This window comes from Hydra viridissima, unplaced genomic scaffold (assembly GCF_058129835.1).
Source record: "Hydra viridissima isolate aposymbiotic clone 2 unplaced genomic scaffold, HvirCarnegie_v1 scaffold_8, whole genome shotgun sequence".
Lineage (NCBI taxonomy): Eukaryota > Metazoa > Cnidaria > Hydrozoa > Anthoathecata > Hydridae > Hydra > Hydra viridissima.
In genome coordinates this window covers 2,281,719-2,305,112 of record NW_028324307.1, presented here as the reverse complement: position 1 = coordinate 2,305,112, position 23,394 = coordinate 2,281,719, and the positions used below count along the sequence as shown (strand labels likewise).

Sequence of the window (23,394 nt, the reverse complement as noted above, 5' to 3'; positions counted from 1 at the left end):
CTACTTACAGTTTAGTATGTTTTAGCTAGCTCAAGTATTTGAATATAGTATACTTAAATATTTGATAGTAAAAGCGCGTATTCAACACGTTCAAGAATGGAATAATTGTTAAATTACTATTCTTCTAAACTTTTTTTGTTTGTTTGCACTGATTCTTATCAAAGTGGGCGGCTTTAAAGCTCGGAACACCATGTAAACCGAAATTAAAAGTAAAAAACGCATAAAGTTGTTTTTGAAATTTGATCCTCTTCAATAAAGAAATTCTATAATTAATTTACTGCTAATGAAAGCTACTTCAGTTCTGGATATAATTCTAGTTATCCAAATATGAATATAGTTAAAAATAAGTCTGAGAAATTGACAAACCCCGCTCAAGTGTTTATCCTTTAGACTTTTCCTATATATTTCTTTATCTAGGGTCGTTTCCACACCTTCCCGTCAGTTAAACGAAAGTTACATGCTAAACTACTAATAAAGTATAAAAGCATTAGAAATGAATTTTCGCAACCACAAACAAATGTAATATTTTAAGGGTTTGTTTAAAATTGTTCTCACCCTGAAACTTAAATCATTTACGTACTAATTTAAATCAATTTCGCATGTATACGCAATAATTTTGAACTTTTCAAACACAGTTTTCTAGTCTTACAGTATGTTTCATACTTATCGTATATACTGTTTTTACTTATCTTAAAATCTGCTTTTGCGTCTGATTGATAAGGTACTCATGGTCTCAAGTGAAAAATTAATGCACTTATAACATTTTGTTTTGAATTTGCTGCAACGTTTCAGATGTCACAATCGAAAGTAAACGTTTTGTTTTGCGCTCGAACATTTGGACTGGTTGCTTGGCCATTTTAAAACACGTTTTCAGTTGGATTTACGATTTCTGTTGCTGTTTTTAAACTGAAACCAGCTGTTTTTGGTTTTGTTTTCGCTGTATTATTATAATCAACATTTCCGCATCGATTAAAATTTGCACATTTTCTACATTACAGCATGGTGATTAACTTCATTATTCTGTTGTTACGTCATCAAAGAAAATTATGGTTTTACTTGTCTCAGAAAAAAAGAGTTTTTAAAATAAAATTTAGGCCGTTCTACTTGAAGCGCAATGCGCTCTATGCAACCGTATGCTACTCGGAGCGCAATACTTGGTACGCATGCGCTAAATTTTTTTTTTTTAAAAAAAAATCTTGTTGATGTTAACCCTATCCCCATCCCTATCCCCATCCCCATCCCTATCCCCATCCCCATCCCCATCCCCATCCCCATCCCTATCCCTATCTCTATCCCTATCCCTATCCCTTGCCCTAACCCTAACTGCCTATCTAACCAGCTTTATTGTGAAATATAAATCGCACTCTTATGATAAAATAATTGCGCATGCGTGTACAATATTGTGCTCTGAGCAGCTTATGGCTATGTAGAGCGCATTGCGCTCTACGAAGACACTTCGTAAAATTTACTTGTCTTAGATGAGACTCTATTTTAGAAATGATATAGCTGCAGGTATTCAAGATCATCTTTTCAATCCAAGTATTTTAGAGCAGTCTTTTTTAAACTGCTCTAAAATACTTGGATCAATGGACTCTTTATTAAAGATTTATGTGAGTAGCTGATACAGTCACATTTGAAAAGTTCTGCTCTAAATAAGTAGTTGGAGTGTCAATTACAATTGCAACAGCTAATCTTTGAGCAATTATTGTGCAGCCAACGATTTTGGTATCGAATGGAAAAGTTCCGGTCTTTTTAAAACCACTTTTGATATTATTTGCCATATAAGGATTGATTATGAATAAATTTAAAGCTACTCGAACAATTTCCTTTTTTATTTCCTGCCCTTCATGGTCGATGCAACATTCGATGTGTCATCAAAAGGATTTCCACTTTGCTTTCATCGGCCCAAAAACAGCCATATCGAGTGGCTGCAAGTGATGCGTTGCATTTGGGAACAAACCATGAATTATTCCATTTTTAGAGCAAACTCTCTAAGTTCGATAGAATAATTTCCCAAGCGTCCTGTTTTTTGCGTACACAGTTATACCTTTTTTAACAGCACCAATAGCATCGCGTTATTGACTATAAGTATACTGAAGTCTTCGTTTTCAACTGCCAGTTTTTATCATATTATTTTTTTGAACTATTTTAGATAGAATATTTATTTTTTTTATTTTTACTGTAAGAAGGCATGAATGGATCATTGAACATGCGATAAGTATGAAATCACATATTTTTAGTTTATACTTATCGTAGATTCAAAAATACTACATTTATACTAAAATGATGAGCAGTTTTATTAATATTGATAATTATTCGTGTTTTATTTATCTAATTAAGTTCAATTTAGAAATAAACTTTTTCGTAATTTTTACAAATTTCCTAAACTTGTTTGAGAATCTCTAATTGCTGTTACTTAAAAAAAAAGTATTATAAGTGCGGGCGTAATAAATATGCTGTATTCATAAAGTAACAATCCATTGCGATTTCTTTGTATTCAAATGGAAGTGCATGGCATATAAAAAAATACAGCTACTTACCGCAAAATTTCTGTTTATTTTTGAAAATCTACGATAAGTATCGATTCACGGTAGGTGTCGAAACGACCCTAGTTATTTTTTAAAATTTTATTTAAAAATTCATGATTGTGGGTTTAAAAAAACGTTTTATCAAATCTTTAGTGGTCTAATAACTTCAAAAAAATTAAAGTTCATTAAAATTCCTTACCAAGGGTTTGCCACTAGTAAATACTTTATCTGCGGTATGAACGACTGTTCCATACGAACTGTTACGTCATTAGAAAAGCCTATGACTAAATTAACTTCCTTTTCCCAATTATGGCTCAAAAGTTTAATTGCCTGATCGACTTCCAACCTTGGGAAGACAATAAAATCTTTGTTTAACGAATATCCAAGAGTTAACACCTTTTGATAGTGAAATAAATTACAAACAAAAAACTGAAACATATTTTCAACCCTCTTCTACTTCCCTTCCCTTCCCTCGTTGTCTGACATGTCCTGGAATACGCTTTTAAAAAGATCAAAATTGAGTTCGAGTCATTGCTGAATATTGACATGCGTCTAGTCGTAGTACCCACAAATGATTGTAACTTGCAACCTTTTTTTTCCTGTAATAGATTTGACCAAGTAAGAGGTATTCGCTCATATATTCGAGTTAAAGCCGTAGTAACTTCAACAGAGTTTTTATCTTTTAGGACCTCACCCTTTTTTATCCCGAGGCAACGTCGAAAATGGTCAGCGAGTATTTATAAACTCTACAACCTACTTTATCACATGATAAGTATATTAGGTCGGCCTGATGATCAGCATTGGTTTGTACTTCGTTAAACATAGGTGACGGAATATAACGTGGAACAGATAAGCATATCTATCATACTGCCTGTCGCTTTAACCATGTATGTGCAACCTTGTCACTTAACTTGTTTTTAATGCAAATTTTTTGAAAACAGCAAGGGTTACAAAACGGTTTCCAAGACAAATAATTTTTTTTCGGAGAATTTCAATTTTTGTTTTGATTAATTCGTTGAAAATAAATGTGGATTAAGAAAAGAATTTTGGTACAATATCAGACAATAAGGCCAATACTGGACAACAAATATTGCAAAACCTTTAGTTTATTATTGACCTAATATAGTTAAATCTCTTTCAGATACCTACGATTCCTGTAAAATTTTCTCACTATAATCACGTATCCTAGGAGTATTTGACTTGCGACAGTGGGTTAAATGAATTAAACTTTAGAGTTAACTTATATGTTTTATCATCGTTACATCGCTACATTTATCATCGCTTTTATATATTTTTTTTTCCATCAAACTTTTGATCAGTATAAATTAATGGTGTAGTTTCACATAAAGGATTTTGAATTTTGAATAATTTGATGTCAACATTTTTATAACCTCATCATCAATTGGGTCACACACTAAAATTAAAAGTTTTAGAACTTATAAATTTGAATACCTATTGTTTGATTAAATTTAAGATCTATTTTTCTTGTTTAAATCGGGACCTCTATATTGTAATACATGCTACAAGAAGGTTATAGGTTTATTTTTGTTTTTTACAAACTGATTGTCGTTGGCCTTGTAAACGCGTTAGCGCATTTAGTGAACGCCACTTTTTATTTTACTCAACTTCCATTTCAAGAGAGATTCAATTATTATTATTGGCGTACAAGAGCATTAAAAATAATATTGGCTAAGTATTGTAAAATTGTCCCAGGAGGATGATTAAAGCCTTTCACTCTTTTTTTTTGATTGCACTTATGAAAAAAGTAAATTAAGTAAAATAGAAGAAAGTAAAATGGATATCACAAAAAATTTGGCATCAGTAGATTTATAATTGAAAAAAAAGCTCGAAATAAAGGATATTTAATTTTAGTGAATACGTTTTATAGGAATTGTAAATATCCAACAACAGTTTCATTATGTGTGTGTATATATATATATATATATATATATATATATATATATATATATATATATATATATATATATGACTTATGACATATACATATGAATGATAACATTGTGTATAAGAGTGTTTATTATATTAGTAAGAAAGCATCAAATATTGCAATTTCCTTTAATACAAATAATAAAAGAAATTTTCGCTGAATTATGGTTACAAGGTCATCAGCTCGTAAAATTATTTTAACCTAAAAAAAAACAAACAAAAAACAGTTTAAAGTTAACTGACGTCAACAATTGAATGACTTTTCCCAATAATAAAATACGTCAAGTAATTTAAAAAAGAAAAAGCAAGTTATGAAAACGTTTATCATCTAAGTTTTACTGGAAAATCGGGAAAAATGAAAAGTAGATACCAAACGCTAAGAGACAGTTTATATATAACAGAAAAAGTTTAGCACTATCTGCTTTTTAAGCAGAGAGTGCTAAACTTTCACAATACAACAGTGTTGATTCTTTGTTGGAAATGGTTTTTGAAAAGCAATTGGTTTAAAGTTAAGAAATCAAAAAACTTTACTGAAGTTACGAAAGTTTTACTGCAACATTAAAAAGGATTAAATCTTTGAAGAAAATTAAACGAGATATTACACTACCAATTGTTTTAAGAAAGGCCGATTGTATATTTCCCGGAATAATTTCTTGTCTCTCCTTGTTGGCAGGGCCGCCGAGAGGGGAAGGGGGGGGGGGGCAAAAGGACAGTTTGCCCCGGGCGGCAGATGTCGATGGGGCGCCAGATGCCAAAGTAAAATAAAAATAGTTTTTTTAATCTTAAAATGCCATAATTAAAATGTATATATAACTCGCGTTATATCATTATTTTTAATTCCTCGAAAAAATAACAAGCTGTGAATACAATTTAGAAATAATTCTATACAAAATTTAGAAAGTAATAGTAAATATTTTTCAACTCTTTACGATCAACTTATTTATGGTAATTCATGTTTAAGATTTATATTTAACTATTGAAATATTGATTTATGACATTAGCTTTTTGAAATTGAGTTTATAATTTTTTGATGAGTTTGCGTAGTTGACAATGCTATTATTTTATTGATGCGTACGGTTATTTACAGCAACTGTTAATAATGAATCGTAAAAAACTTTCTGGTGCCCAAAATAGGGCATTGGCTTCCAAAAGGGTAAAAGAATGTGAAAAAAATAAACAAATGCTCCAAGAATTACGTTGGTTTTACAAAGCTACTAATCAAAATACTGATTTGAAGATGATTTAGTAGAAATATATAGGTCTATATATATATATATATATATATATTTTGAAGCAATTTACGAATATTTTCGAAATTAATCATTTTTCACACAATGCCAATATCCGTTGCAGAGGGTGAAAGATCTTTTAGTAGACTTAAGAGTATAAAAAACCATTTCAGAGCCACCATGGGACAAGAGCGACTTTCAAATCTTATGATCTTGTCTATTGAAAATGATCTCGCGAAATCATTGTCATATGATGAAGTAATTTATAATTTTGCCGAAAAAAGCTCAAAAATTTTATTTAAGTTAGGAATTGTTTATGCTGCGGTTAGTTAGCAAAAAATGAAATAAAGTTAAAGTAGCTATAAAAACATAATGTACTTTTTTGCTTCTATGCTAAGTATATATATGAAGCGAAATCTATAAGGGCGCCAAAAAAGGTTTTGTCCCGGGCGGCTTGAAGGCTCTCGGCGGCCCTGCTTGTTGGTGATTGTAAAGACATACAAAAAGAGCAATTATGCTGATGCTAAAATGTTGAGATAATCCACCGGTTAATCCAGTTGATAAAATCTTTGGTGGTATTAAAGTTAACAAAATTCCATGGATTGAAAATTTTAGAATTAAATGTAACACGTAGAAAGAGCTGGTTTCTGATTATGAAATGATCAATAAGCCTCCCGCTACAGAGGGATTATCTTGTAAAGAACATCTAAGTATATTGCTTGCAGACTAGATCCTAGTGACTTTGCCGGGGATTTTCATTGCACAATCTGTCTGTTGAGCGGGCTGTAAGCCAATTTCTGAAATTACTATGAAATCCTTGGTTTATTTAAAATTTGGTTTAGCATTGGAAAGCAAAAAGGTTGTATCAAACAGGGGCGGATTAGGCTTTTGAAAAGGCCCGGGAAATGCTATCATGAAAAAGGCCCACCAAGTGACCTTTTTTTTAAAATCGTATTCGCTTGTAACCCCTCACTTTTAAATACTTTTGTAACACTATTGAACAATAAGGACTTGTATACACTTGTTTAAAATCAATAAAGATGTCATTTAAGTACATGTGTTATATTTGTATTATAAATTCATATTTAAATCACAAAAACTAAAAATCATAAAAACAGTAACTTTTTTAATTCACCACTCGATTTAGCAAGTTCATCAATAATTTCATCGTTGGTTATGTTACTCAATATGTCCTTTTCAATGCACATCATCAACAGTGAGTCCAAGTGATCTTCTGTCAACTGACTTCGCAATCTTGTTTTGACTTATTTCAACTTGCTGAAACTCCTCTCACAAGTCACTTGGGTAATTGAAATTGTGAGTATGAATTTGCAAGCCCTGTGCAGCATGCAGTAGCTCTTGCAGTAAAGATTATATTTTCGAAGCACATGGTAGCAACAGTAAATGCACGAGCGACACTTCTTTAGAGGGCCGCATTTATGGTTGGTGGCGTCATCTTCAATTTCAACCTCATCCTCATCATTCGTGATTTGATCAGAACAATCGTAACTCTCTTCCAATGTTTTTTTTAAAACTGGCCACCTTTTTGCAAAGTCCAACAGCTCAAGCAGCAGCTGAGCTTCTTCGCCTAAAATATAAAAAGATAAAGATAATCTTATAAATATTCAAAATAAAGAACAAAAGAGATAACCTTATCTAATGCTAATTAAAAAGTTAATGAAGTTTACCAATTTGGAAAACAAAAATACTTAAGCAATTACTAATAAAATTTAACAAGAAACCAATCAATTATATTTATAAGTTAATTTACACACCTGTTCCCGAAATATGACATGAGATTTTCTGAAGGGTTTTTTTTGGAATATTACATTCCAATAACTCAGAAAATCCGTTGGGGTCAAAACAACTCATATCAGAGTACAGTTCGCCGTGTGATGCAAACCGAGTTGACAGACTTCTTAACACTGTGTCTAGAATACCATTGTGGACCTCTACTTCAAACTTTTTTAAAGGATCTGTAAGTGGATCATCATTTGCTAATTCTCCTGCCATTACTTTTCTTATTCTTTTGCGTACACTACTAGGAAATGCCGATTCCAGCTCATTGATACTTTTCCATACTTAAGGAATTGTAGATGTGGTTGTGTAATTGTAAATTGTTATTAGATTGTGTGAGTCATTGATATTTCCATTTTTTGTATAAAAGTGTAATTTCTGTGTGATAGTCTTTAGTCGTAAGCTATTCCAGAGCAAAGAGTTAAAAACAAGGTCTTAGTTTGTAGTGTTCAATAGCCAAGGTGCTTATCTTATCATCCATCAACACGTTTTAGAATATTCTCCATGGTTTGTTATTTTTAAAAAACTTTATTCTTTAAAAATTTCACCACAAGGTATTGATAACTTCTTGAAAGTCAAGACCTTCATTCAATTTTTTCAAGACGTAAAGGCACAAATGGCCACAATAAGAAGTGTTACCAAATTGCACTCTTTCACTGTTATAATAAACCGGACTTTTTAAATAATAAGCGAGCTCTACAAGAGGAGGTTGAGCATAAGAGTCAAAACTGTATTTCTTATCCCCATCTTTATACCAACACACCCAATGAAATCCATCTGTGCTTGAATCTCCCGTATTCACGATTCCACATTCTTTTTTAATTGTCTTTCTTGGTAAATCATCCCTCACAAAAACACCTCGAAAGTTTTTCAATTTTAACTGTTTAGCAGCCTTTATCAATTGAAAGTTAGTTAAAGCCTCATTAGGTAAAACAATTCCTTCTACGTCAATCCATTGAAAGTCGATCATTTTTTTAAATTTCTTAAAAAGTTTATCCAAGTTTTTGAAAAAGGTGAAAGAAGTTTCATAGAATGGCACCTAAAAAAGGAATGCTTGAGAAGGGTGAATTGGGTCCGAACAATAAACCAAAACCAGTGCTAATACGTTTGTAACCTTTTCCAGTTTTAATGAAGAGTCCATCACCGTGAACATTTTTAGTCCATGGGGTGATAAACAATCCTTCTCCACCTAAAGTTTTTATCTTCATTCCTTTTTCATTTTTGCTCATGTAAAAAAGACCTCGCCAAGCAATTTTATCAACCATAGCAGAGCCGGCAGAGGCTCCAACACCTGAAAGCAAACCAGTGGCAAGAGCAGGAACAACCTTTGTGGCTAGAGTTCCTAATAGAGGTAAAAGAGCCCCAATGAAGCCTCCTTCTATTTTCGAGTTGTATGCAATTTGTCTTTTGCTCAATTTAAGAGTGACTCCTTTACCAGCTTCATACGCTTTTCTAATTTTGTTCAATTGCGCATTAGTGATAGCGAGAACATGTTTACCGTTCAAGTCTTGATGAGAAAGCTTAATGCTAGTATCGGTTTTATCATGCATGGCTTTTTTAATTTTATCAGATTGGCTCTGCGAGATGTTAATTTCGATTTTTTGATAATTGCTCATTTTTTATGTATTAAAAATTATTTATTTCACTTCTCGAATATGATATCGTATTGTAATATCCTCTCCACGAAAATCAACCAAATCTCCATTCTGATCAATGATGCGAGTAACCATTGTTGAAATTTCAAACAGTTTAACAGGAAGATAAATCAAATGCATTGGTCTCTCGATGATTTTAAAACCTGGACTAACATTTGGATAAAAGGAGTAAATACAATTTAATTGGGTTCCATTAATATAGGATGATCCGATAACGTTGTTAACGATTCTGATGGTGTTAATGCTTGAAATTCTAACGATATTATCCGACTCGTATTCGGAATTGGAATTTAATTTTCTTTTAGTAAACCCTAAAACTGAAGAGATGCTATTCTCCACGTTAAAGTCAATCAAATAATTCAAACCAAGTTTAATGGTTGATTTTAAAGTATTAAGATTGATTCCAATTTGAAGGTTGTTTGGAGAGTAATTAATTTTATTTGCAATAATATAACTTCCACGTTGAGCTGTTTTTATTGTGTTTAAAATAGACCTTTGCAAATACTCATTGATGTCTTTAATGTCATAGCTTCCTGATGGAATGATAATGTTCTCCCAATTAACTCCATTGTTCATGCTGTATTTGAAAGAATTGTTTTTACTGCTTACATTTGGAATGCTGTTGTAAGTCTCAAGACCGAGAAAAGCCATTTCATAACTTTTTCCTTCGTCAAAAACGATTTTATCCAAAAAATCAGTGGTGATAACACTTGATTTTCCATCTACATCGATGATTATACCTGGCATTTTTTAAATAAGAATTATTTTTTTAAATTGTTTTAGAAAAATAAAAATCATCAAACCCACTTCGGTACTTTCCCTCGTTCTTTTTAGAAGAGAGATTAATGACGGCAAATCCGTGAGGTTCATTCCAGCAATGATTGCAAAAGGCTTTAAATTCTTCTATTTTCATATCGCAGGAAACGTGATCTTGATAAATGTGATTAACGCTTTTTTGGTCTTGTTTAAAGAGACAAATAAAGTTAGCATTTTCTCTGATGGTATGTCTTGGAATCTCGAAATAGTTTTGAGCGAGGTAAAAGCAGTCGACGTTAGAATGTCTTCCTCGGATGTAGTATTTTTCGCACTTGTTTTGTTTGGTCAATTGCAAATCGTCAAAGATCATCAAATTGTTTTTGGATGAATCGAGATCTTGAGGTTCAGGTACATCTTCTTCACTTTCAAAGAATTGACACTCTATACCATCGTTACCAGGATATTTTTTTGAAATTTCATCAATAACATCTTCATGGTTTAAATTCAATTTTTCCATTTCGTCTTGTACATCATCCGTTAACAAATCAACAATATCCTTTTTAGGAAGTTTATTTTCGAAGGAGCTTTTGAGTATTTTGTATTCGGGTTGGAAAAGGGATTTTCCAAACACTTGTAAATGATTATAGTCTAACCAGCCAGGTCTGAGCAGTAAATTGAGCAGCAGCGTTGTTTTTCCGTATCCAGATTTTCCAACGATGATTCCTCGAATGCTTCTTGGTAAAAGCTTGCTGTTGTTTCTTTTGGTTTTTCCAATTTTACACGACAATTTCATCACTTCCATTTTTATATAAACTTTTTTATATATGTTAAAATGTACTGTGTTAAGTGTAAAAGAGAGACTGAAACCATTCACTTGAAAAACGAAATCACAAAAAACAACAGACATATGTTGAAAGGAACTTGTGACTCTTGTGGGATAACCAAATGCAAGTTTGTTTCATCGCATGGATCACCTTCAGCAACAAAAGGATTTGGTGTGAGCGATTTGAAATGGACGGATCAACTTGCAAACGAGCTTCATAAACCAGTAATACATCATTTCAGAAGAAAAAAAGTGTTTGTGAATGACATTGATGAAATATGGGCTGTAGATTTGGTTGACATGCAGTCGTTTTCAAAATTCAACAACGGAATTAAATACTTGCTCATGGTGATCGATGTGTTTTCAAAGTATGGATGGATTGTTCCGTTAAAGAATAAAACTGGAGTTGATGTAGCTAACGCTCTAAGCAAAATATTTGAGGAGAGAAAGTGTGTCAAAATGTGGGTGGATAAAGGAAAAGAGTTTTATAACAGGCATGTGAGAGCTTTGGGTGTGCAATTATACTCCACTGAAAATGAAGAAAAAAGTTCTGTTGTTGAACGATGGAATAGAACAATGAAAGAGAAAATGTTTAAATACTTTTCAGTTAACAACACCAATAAATACATTGACATTTTAGACAAAATGGTTGATAACTACAACCGCACCAAACACTCTTCCATTAAAATGACTCCAGCTGAAGCTAGCGATGAAAAGAATAAAAGCAGGGTATGGATGAATCTAAATGGAAAGGTGAGAACAGAAAGACAAGAACCTAAATTTTCCATTGGAGATAAAGTGAGGATCACTAAAAAGAAATCACATTTTGAAAAGGGGTATACACCGAGATGGACAGAGGAGGTTTTTACAGTGTTAAAAGTTCAGTATACGAATCCATCCACGTATAAAATCTCTGACGCTAACGGTGAAGAAATTCAAGGCACCTTTTACGAGCAGGAGATGCAAAAGACACATCAAGACATATTCAGAATTGAAAAAATCATTCGCAAAACCAAGAGCAAGTCGTTAGTCAAATGGTTGGGATATCCAGACTCGTTTAATTCATGGGTAGATAATAATGAATTGTTAAGTTTGCAAAAATGATCTAAAAATTTATTTTTAATATGTAAAATGCATGCTCCTCACAAGTTTTTTAGAAATGTTGCCTCAGCAGAAGTCCACAGTTTGGATTTGCAATTAAAAATTTTGGAAGAGAGGGTTAGAGAGTTGGAGGAAAGAAGACCAAACAACATTATTGTATCTACGAAAACGTTAGATCATCCACCTTATTTCAACGTTAGCGAACAATATGAGATTTTTGCCCAGAAAGACATTAAATTTGCTGCTCTCTCACATACAATGATAGCTTTATCCATTGGGCTGAATTTGGAGAAAGGTGTTGCAGTGATAACATTAATGAATAAAATTACTGATCAATTGAATTATAGAAAAAACGAAGTTATTATTTCAGAGTCTGTAGATGATGTTATTATGGACGTGAATAGTAACAGCAAACAGGACGTGATTGTTAAAAAAGGAGAAAAACTTTGTAAGATTAATTACATTGATTTAAAATAATTTTTTTAAATAAAAAATGGAAATATTGAATGAAAAACTTTATCCAGTTCTTCCAACAGCTCCTGCAGATGAAGGACATGTTTACCGCCTTCAAAAAATAAGCGAGATACAAAAAGAGATAGAGAGTGAAAAAGCAAAGCGAGTTCATCTAAGCAAAAAGTATCATCGCGTGTTTAGAATTATTTCTAATGTGGATAATACGATGCAACCCTTATGCATTGCTTTAGGTGCAACTGGAATTGGGCTTTTGTCAACCATTATTGCCAGTCCTGCAGCGATTGCATGTAAAGGTGTAGCTATTGGAATGGGTTTTTTATCCATTGCAGGAGGACAAGTCAACAAAAAACTAGCATTAAAAGCGGAGAAGCATGAAAAAATTAAAGTGTTGAGTCGAAATTGAATACGATTAGCGAGCACATTTCCAAAGCGTTGATGGATGGAAAAATAAACGATTCAGAGTTTCAATTGATTCTTGATGAGCTTCAAAAATTTAAATCCTTGATGGAGGAAATACGAACCAAAACCAAAAAGGAAATAGATGAAGTTACTAAAGAAAACTTGATCCAAAAAGGACGAGAAGACGCGATTCAAACGTTTAACAATTTGTTTAAAAAAGGATCAACGTAGTCGTAAAAACCAATTTATGTTTTTTTTTCCACGTATTTTAAAAAGATGTTTTTCTTTAAAATACAAGACCTGAATAAAAGGGAAGAAATTGTGAAAGAAATTAATGACAAACGAAAGAGGATTTATCAGAACAGCGTGAATGACAACATTTCAGATACGAATTTTCAAGCTGATGTGAGCAAGCTATTTAAACCCATCATCGAGAGCAATGAAAAGATGATCAAAAGCCTGTCAGTCGATCAAAAAAAGAAAAGACCTTTCGAAGTGAACAAAGTCGGAGATAAAATGTATATTGGAAAAATGGAGGTTGAAATAGATGGAGATGATATCATTGTTGGTGGTGAAAGGTATGAAGGAACAAAAGGTCTTTGGGAACTGATGACTGAATAAACAATACCAAAGAGCTATACCGATGAAGATTTGCAAAATTATGAAAAAATTTTAATGGATAGTGATGGTATAAGATCTGATTCGCAACCGCATAAACCGAAATCATTAAGAAGACCAAAGTATCAGCAACTTATTGCTCCTATTTGGGAAAAAACGATGCTTATTGAAAAAGGTAAAAAAGGTCGTGGTGTCATTATTCTTCCAGGCGATCCTAATGCGTTGGTGGAAAAGCTTGAATTGAGTGTAGCTGCATGGCATGCTGGGAATAAAGAGTCAAGAAATGTGGCTGTTGCTATTTGCGATGAGCTGTTGAGACAAGGAGAGATTAATAAAGAGGAATATAAATCGTTAATGAGGACTATTGATAAAATTATTTAAAAAAATTGTTTTATTTAATAAAATGCTCATTGTGAACAAAAGAAGATATGTGAAAAAGAACGTTGTTGGTGGAGGTGGTATTGTAGACATGATTAAAAATTTCATAAAAAGAGCAGCTGTGTCAAGTGTGTCAAAAGCAACAGTGAATTTGCTTAAAAATGCTGCTACAAGTAAAATTGGACAAGAAGGGATTACAGCTGCAAAATCTGCTGGGACAGAGTTAGCCCTTTCAGCCATTTCCACTGCTAGAGATGTAGCTATTGATAAAGGTAAAAAGGCCATTGAGAAAATAAAGACTGGTTCATCTATTCAAATTAAGAAAATGTCTAAAAAGAACGCGATTCGAATTCAAGACCTGGTGAAAATGGGGCAGGGCATGAAAATAGTATGAAGATAGCATTTTGTTGCGATGACTTGCAATGAGAGACATTTAAATGAATTAAATAATTTTTTTATTATATAAAAAATGATAAGTACTGAGCGATTAAGAGTTACTGAGAACCCAGAGTATGATATTGGTATTGAAAAAGTTGATTTTTTTGAGTATCTTCCAACCAATCTCGATTTAAATTCTTCAGGCACGATTACTTTTGAGATTGACTGTCAATCGATTCAAACAGTACCATCAGAGGCTTACATTCTTATTGAAGGAGTGTTAAAAAAGAGCGATGGGACCTTTTACGATGCTAAAGACAACATTGCACTGGTGAACAATGCTTTGATGTATTTGTTTAATGATGTGACTTATGACTTGTCGGGAGAGCAAGTGGAAAGAGTGATGTATCCAGGTTCAGCCACCACCATACTTGGATTGATGAAATATCCTTATGGATTTCAGTTTGCTGATGGATTAAAACAGATGTGGTATATGGATACGTCAAATCTTGTTGGAAATTCAGGATTCAATGTTAGACGAGACCACTTGTTTGCAGACACTACATCCGTTGGAGCTTTTTCGTTTAAAATTCCGTTGAAACACATTTTTGGATTTTGCGAAACCTATGACAAAGTTGTTTATGGGTTTAGACATACCATCACCTTTACAAAGAAAGAATGTGATGATGCGATTTATAGAGCGGAGAGCGTTAGTGCAGGAATGATCAACCTTAAAAAATTCAGACTTTATATGCCTCGCGTTGAATTGGATATTTCGAAAAAGACTGATTTCATGAATTTAATAGCTCAAAAAATTCCCATTCAAGTGGCTTATAAATCAAACAAATGTGAAAGACAGCTTATTCCAGCCGGTCAAACAGAATTTACCTGGTCGCTTGGAAGAGTCACTGACAAAAGCATTCCAAGATTTATCTTGTTCGGACTTCAGACAAACAGAAATTCCAGTCAAACAGTTAATCCGTCACTATTCGACCATTGTGATGTTAGCAATTTTTACGTGACTGTTAATGGAATAAAGTATCCAAATTACAATTACGACTTGAATTTTGGAGAAAAGAGAGTGGTTATGGCTTATTCAGATGCGTTCTCTTTTGATGAAAAATATTACGGCACAAATGAACTTGTTTGTCAATCTGGGTTAAGCTTGCTTGAATATATAAAATTATATCCGTTGTTCTTTGTGGATATCAGCAAGCAAAAAGAAAGAATGACGTCGGAAACAGCTGAATTAGTGGTAAACCTTAAATTTCGAACTTCAACTATTGCAAATACCGTTATTTTTGCAGTGGTTATTTCTGACAAACTGCTTAAATTTGTTTCAGATGGAACCAACATGACTGCTGTTTATTAGTTTTTTATCTGAATAAAAAATGGATAGCAAAACGGTAAAAGAATTGCGTGAATTAGGTAAAAGCCATGCGATAAAAGGTTACTCGGAAATGAAAGAGGATGAGCTTGTGAAAGCAATAAAAAACACAAGACCAGTCATTGGTGAACATTCTAAAGAATCATGATTTTTTGAATTGACTTAAAAAAAATCTTGGTATAATAAAATGAGATATACAACATCGTATTTGAAAAATTTGCTGAATGAAAACGGCGTTAGTAAAACAGCAGATGATTTAATAACGTTGATGATGCTTGCGGTTGAAAATAATTTGATCAGTAAAGATGAGATTTTAGAAAGAGCAAAAGAAAAGAAAATACGTGAAATAAAGGAAAAGAAACCAACCGATCCAAAATGGGAATGGCTTCGTTTTGTTAAGAAAAAGCCCATCACTGTGAGAATAACCAACATTGAAACGGGTGAGGTGACTGAATACAAGTCTCTTTACAAAGCGATGGCAGGAACTGGACGTGGATGGAGATATTTAGAGCGTCGAGATGGAAAGGTGAATAATGGAATCAAGATTGAATTTTTAAATTCTGAAAAGCTTGAAAAACGTAAAAAAGCAGCAAAATTGATTTTTTAACTTTTAACATGTTAAAAAATTGACTTAAATAAAATTCTTAGCATAAATAAAAAGATGGAAAGCATGCAAAAGGATGATCTTTTAAATGCCCTTGATGATAGCTTTGAGTCAACTTCTGATACGGCTAAATCAAAAAGTTTGCTTAAATTTCTAAAAAACGTAAGAAAACTTCCAAAGGAACATCGAATCATTTTCAAAGAAATGGTTGAAGTAGCACCTTTTGAAGAAGTGGTCAGAAATATAAAAAATGACATTGATCTGCGTAATAAATTCCTGATCGGAACAAATTGGAAACTAAATGCTAGCGGCCGTAATAATTGTCGTAAAATCACTGAACATATTAGAGAGATTAAGAATATGTATTCACGTCTTTCCAAATAATTTTTAATTCTTATCACGGGAGAATTAAAAAACGGTAAAAACTTTTCGAAGAAGAAAATATGTTGAAGAAGAAAATATGTTGAAGAAGAAAATATGTTGAAGAAGAAAATATGTTGAAGAAGAAAATATGTTGAAGAAGAAAATATGTTGAAGAAGAAAATATGTTGAAAGTGTGCCAAGATTTAAAAAAATTGAATTGACTTAAAGAAAATCACAGCATTAAAAAAGATGGAGAGGAAGTATGTGATTGAATTTGATATCATGGGTCGTGCGCATCTGTTTGATGAAGAAAAAGAAATTCATGCGGCTGGATGCGAATTTACTGCACATGATGAGTGGGGAAGAAAGTATACGATTAGATTTGATGAAATAGGGCAAGCACATGTATACTACTCAATAAGCGAAATTTTTGCCAATTATCTTGTTTCATAAGATTTTAATTCTTCACGCGAGAATTAAAATATGCTGAAAGTGTGCCAAGATTAAAAAAAAAATTGAATTGGCTTAAAGAAAATCTTAGTATAATAAAAATGAGTCTCTATTCTTCAAAACCAGAATTAATTGCTAAAGAGCGAAAACTTAAAAGCATCGAAAAAAATTTTCTTTCCATTAATAAAATGGGTGATAAAACTGATGCTAAAAAGCAAAAAGCAAAAACTACCGCCAAAGAGCGAAAAATTGAAAGTGACATAAAGAAAAATCTTTCCGTAATAAAAATGGAAAGTAAAACTGTTAAAGATCGAAAAGATCGAAAAGTATCAATGACATCATTAAGAAGGGATGCTAAAGAAAGAGCGATAAAAGGCTATACCAGAATGACTATGGAAGAGCTTGTTGAAGCAATAAAAAACACAAGACCCATCATTGGGTATGGTCCTGCTCCTCGTAGACGAACGACAGAGGCAAGACCGTTACCTGCTCCGAGGCCAAGGTCTGACGACTTGATTTCATTTGGACCTTCTACTCTCTTGCAAAATAGGGTGGCAAGAGATGAACCCTCTATTCTTAACACACCGGTTATTGATTCAACAAACGTTATTACACCTAGACCGGTTCCAGCACCAAGACCTGGTTTATTTTCAAGTCTGACGGCAGTTGCAAAAAGTGTGTCGTCCTATGTTACAACTAAGTTTAATGATATTAAAGAATGGATAGAACCCTACGTTCCTGAAGTAGTCAAGAATCAAGTAAGCGAATCAGTGGAACAAATCGATAAAAAGATAAAGTCTATCAAATCACTTGTATTAAGAACAGTGTATAAGACCGAAATCACTGTGTTGATTTGTTGTATATTACAAACGAAGACACAGAACATTATTGTCTCATTAAAAATTTCAGTCGGTTTGCCGGTTCCTCAGCATCGAAACATCAACACAAAAGATATTTTTGCAGAAGATGTCTTCAAGATTATGACCAAGAAGAAAAGCTTCAAAAACATCAATCTTATTGTTATGACAACGCTCCAGTAAGAATCGAACTTCCTAAAGAAGGAACAACCGTCCAGTTTAAAAACTATAACAAGTCTATGAGGGTTCCATACGTTGTATATGCTGACTTTGAAAGTTTCACCAAATCTATCAACACTTGCACACCGAATTTGAAAGAGTCATACACCAAACAATATCAAAAGCATGTTCCAAGCTCCTTCTGCTATTATATCAAATGCTTTAACGATAACCTTTACAAAGGAAAACCGGTCATGTACACAGCAGAAAGCGATGACGATGATGTAGCTCAAAAATTTATAACCAGTCTTGAAGCTGATCTTATAAAGATTTTCGACAAGATTGATTTAATAAAAAAGAGAGTGATGAATAAGGATAATAAAAAGAATTTTGAGGTTGCAACTCTATGTCATATTTGCAATAAAGATCTTAACGACGATAAAGTCTTAGACCACTGTCATTTGACCGGAAAGTATCGTGGAGCTGCTCATAACAAATGCAACTTGGATTATAAAATTCCAAAATTCATACCCATTATTTTCCATAATTTGTCCGGCTATGACAGCCATTTGTTCATCAAGAAATTAGGTGGGAAATTAAAATGCATACCTAACAATGAAGAAAAATATATCAGCTTCTCTAAACAAATCAAAGTGAGAGAATTCACTGATAAGAAAGGTAAACTTCGAGAAGTATGGAAAGAATTGAGGTTTATTGACAGCTTCAGATTCATGGCTAGTAGATTAGATAATTTAGCTAAAAATCTAACTGATGATCAATGCAGAAACGTTGCTCAATATTACTCAGGAGAAAAGTTTGATTTGGTAAGGAAAAAAGGCATTTACCCTTATGACTGGATGGACTCGATTGATAAGTTTTCAGATACGCAAATACCTCCTATCGAAGCATTTTATTCCAAACTGAATGATGAGGAAATAAGCTGTGAAGACTATGCACATGCTCAAAACGTTTGGAAGGTATTTGGATGTGAAACGTTTAAAGATTACCACGAGCTGTATAACGTCTCTGATGTACTGATGCTTGCTGATATCTTTGAAAATTTCAGAGACGTGTGTTGTGCCTATTATAGACTTGATCCTGCTTGGTATTATACCTCACCCGGTTTAGGTTGGGATGCAATGTTAAAACTAACTGGAATTCAGTTAGAACTTCTGACCGATATTGATATGCTTCTCATGGTTCAAAGAGGGATACGCGGTGGAATTTGCATGATCACTAAACGACATGGAACTGCTAACAACAAATACATGGAAGACTCGTACGATCCTTCAAAACCATCCACGTTCATCCAATACTTAGATGCCAACAATTTGTATGGATGGGCAATGAGCAAACCTCTTCCTGTTAGAGGATTCAGATGGATGACTGAAGATGAACTTTTAAATTGGAAATCCATACCTTGCATTCTCCAAGTCGATTTAACCTATCCTAAGGAGCTTCACGATTTACACAACGACTATCCTTTAGCTCCTGAAAGACTAACTATTGGAAAAGTAGACAAGCTTGTTCCCAATTTAAACAACAAAGAAAAATACATCATCTATCACGAAAACCTAAAACTATATGAACGGTTGGGACTTGTCACCACCAAAGTTCATCGTGGTATCACCTTTGAAGAAGAACCTTTCATGAAATCGTACATTGATCTCAACACCCAATTAAGAGCAAAAGCTAAAAACGAATTTGAAAAAGAATTTTTTAAGCTCATGAACAACTCTGTCTTTGGCAAGACCATGGAGAATATTCTAAAGCATGTTGATATTAGGCTTGTCACCACTAGAAAAGATGTTCTAAAATTGTCAAGAAAACCTAATTATGAGCGAAATACCATTTTTGATGAAAACCTAATCGCGGTTCACATGAAGAGAACAAAACTCTTTTACAACAAGCCTGTTTACTTGGGATTGAGCGTCCTAGACATCAGCAAAACACTCATGTTTGAACAGCACTATGACTACATCAAGCCTAAATACGGAGATCGCGCTAAACTACTCATGACTGACACTGACTCTCTCATTTACGAAATCAAAACGGATGATTTTTATCAAGACATTGCCGACGATGTAGAGAGCAAGTTTGACACGAGCGAATTTGACAAAAACCATCCCGCCATTCAAAACGTAGGGTTCAAGGTTGGTTTAAACAAAAAGGTTATTGGAATGTTCAAGGACGAGGCTGCTGGCAAACAAATTAAAGAGTTTGTTGGGCTTCGACCTAAACTCTACTCCTACAAAACCCATGAAAAAGAAGAGAAAAAATGCAAAGGGGTTAAAAATAAAGTCGTTGAAAAACACATCACTCATCAAGACTACTACGACTGCTTAATGGATAAGAAAGAAAAGTTTACCACCATGAACGTTATCCGATCTCATCTTCACAATGTCTACACTGAAGAAATCAACAAAGTAGCACTCAGCGCTAACGACGACAAAAGGTTTATCTTACAAGATGGAATACACACACTAGCCATTGGACACTACAAACTAAGACCTTCTTTTTAACTCTTTGGAATAGCTTACGACTAAACACTTTCGCACAGAAATTACACTTTTATACAAAAAATGGAAATATCAATACCTCACACTAATTACAATTTACACAACCACATCTACAGTTCCTTAAGCATAGGAAAAGTATCAATGAGCTGGAATCGGCATTTCCTAGTAGTGCGTACCATTGGCAAATCTGTCTGTATAACACAATCACATTCTTTCTCTTCAAGAATGGTTGCGGACACATTAATGAAATGGTCTGCAGCCACCTTAACTTGATTAAAATTGCGTGATTGAGTCTGAATTTCTGAAATAGTTACTTTAACCATCTCAAACGCCTTTATGAAATTCAATCCAGACGTCTGTAGGTATTTGGACAGTGGTGTGGTTGACTCCATTATTCTTAGATATACAAATCCCGTCAGTACAGTCTTATACTTCAATAAGGACGTTAATAGACACTGCGCATCATAGCGTGCTTCAACACTTATTTAGTGGAAGAGACTGCTATTTCCAGTACTTGAACGACATCTGTGTATAATGCTCCTTCACCGTCGCGAAACGTACCAAAAAACTTTTGAAGGGCATCGTGTTTGGACCCCCATCTAGTAGCACCGATAACACTTAGTCGTTTGTGAATGTTTTGGCCATTTTTTTCTTTCATGTGATCAGTCCAAAGGTCCATTCTCAAGTAGGACTCACGAAAAAACATAGCAGCCTTGGTGGCGTCACATACGACCAGATTTAAAACATGCGCATAACACCATGTGTGAATGTGTCCAGGAGACGCTTTTTCTAAGAATGTAGTAAATCCATTGTATGCCCCGGCCATATTAGACGCGCCATCAGTACTATCTGACACACATTTAGTAATATCAATGCCATTTTGTTCCAAAACATTTGACATCAATTTGCACAGATCACTGCCTTTTCCAGAATGTGAATCGACAACACCAATAAACCGCTCCTCAACTTTGTCGGTAACGTATCGCAGGACTATCGCACATTTATCCGCTTGTGTTACATCTTAAGTTGTGTCAAGTTGCACTGAGAATATTCCTGCTTGATGTACTTCTTCAGCAATGGCACTTTTCATTAATTTAGCGATTCCTAATATAATTTGGTTTACAGTGGATTTGGAAATGAAAGTATTTCTGTTAGCTCTATTCCTTTTAGCCTGTTTATCATTCAGCATGCCTTCGTCGATAATTTCCTTCAAATGCGCTTTTAGAATTTCATCACACTTCGCAACAAGAATCACGATTTCAAGAAATGTTCCATGATCCACTCTGTCGTTAGCCAAAACATTGACGGCTTCGCAACCAGCCTTACCTCGATATGGCATACCACGTTTACCAATCACTTTGACAATTGACACTACTCTGCCCACGATCAATCTACGATGTAAAACTTGCTGTTTTCGTAGACTATATAGCTGACCTTGTACCATATCTAGAATGGTTCGATTAGCAGAGAAATGTAGATAAGCCTCGACACATTCTTGGTGTCTCTTTGACGATTCGTGTTCCACAATACGTTGATGAATATGAGTCCAACTGTTAAAACCTGTTACAAACGAACTTGGTTTCTGCTTCTCATTTCCATGTGCCAAACAAACACTGCAAAACAGGCACTCTTCTTCTTCTGAAAATGAAAGAAACATACGCTGCATACCATCTTCAGGATGGTAATATACCATTTTTGAATTAAAGTGACGTGTTTCAGGCTGATGTGGGTGATATTTATAGAAAGTTGTCATTCAGGTGAGGCTTATTAAACCAATCATTCACTCGGGTAGTAGTTTTTTCGTTATCACCAGTAGGTTCAACCATGCTTGAAGAAGCTGTGATGTTTAGAATGAGGATTGGTTGGGTCATTTCATTAGTGTCAGTATGAACGCCATCATCATCATCAAGGTTTGTTTGGGTCTCTTTAGCAACGTGAGATTGAACCTCATCAACAGGCTCAGCATCAGCATGGTGTTGCAGGGTATTTGAATTCAGTTTAGAAAACATGGATAGTAGATTTTTAGTTGTTTTAGCATCTCGCAGAAGCTTTATGTTTTTCTCACGTAACTTTTCATGTCCACTTTTTCGCTTAGACATCACACCTGTAAAAAAATAAAAAATAAACATTTGTATTAGCCTTTTAACTACTATGATAGTTTTTATTGATTATTTTTAAATAAGTGTTATGAATGGAAGACCTGCGACTGTATTGTTATTTGTGTGAAGTTTGTTAATCTGATTATTTTTAAAGAATATAACTTAAAGTTTTAGAATATATGAATTTTAATATTTTTAAAAATAAACCTACATTTTATTAAACCTACATTATTATTACCTACATTATTGTTAAACCTACATATTTATTAAAATAAACCTACATCTTCATTAATAATAAATCATTCATATTTATTTTTATAAACTGTGTAGAGGTTTCTTGTTAATATTATACATACTATATAAAATATTAATAGATTACTTTTAATTTTTAAATAGTAAAATACCATATTAATAAAAAACCAATATTTATATATATACCTAATTACTTTTTTTGTTAGATATTTTATATTATATTTATAATATTGTTTTGATTTAGAAAATGTTTATTGAAATAATAAATTATAAAAGAAGCGTTACATTAAATTAAAAATTCTATATAAAATATGTATAATAAATTGTTTAACGCGTTTTTATTTAACTCGTTTTATTTAAACAATAATCTTTAGTGAAAACAAAGTTGAGTAAAGCAAAATCTGAAGTAAATTTCAACTCACAATTTTTTATTACTATTCTAGAAATTTATTAAAAAAATTAAAGAAAATACGTTTTAAAATATTATAAAATTTTAAAATTGTATTGCTGACGGCCCACCGGGAAATGTCCCGGTGTCCCGGTGGCCTAATCCGCCCCTGGTATCAAAAACAAAGTTTTTTCAAAAAAAGATTTTGTTACATAAATATCTTATATTTATAT

General features: G+C 33.3%; 2 pseudogenes; both read right to left on the bottom strand.

Annotated features, from left to right (window-relative positions):
• Positions 1-7,198: 7,198 nt before the first annotated feature.
• Positions 7,199-21,572, bottom strand: LOC149884492 (uncharacterized; annotated as a pseudogene).
• On the bottom strand, positions 21,437-22,521 carry LOC149884491 (uncharacterized; annotated as a pseudogene).
• Between the last annotated feature and the right edge of the window lie 873 nt (positions 22,522-23,394).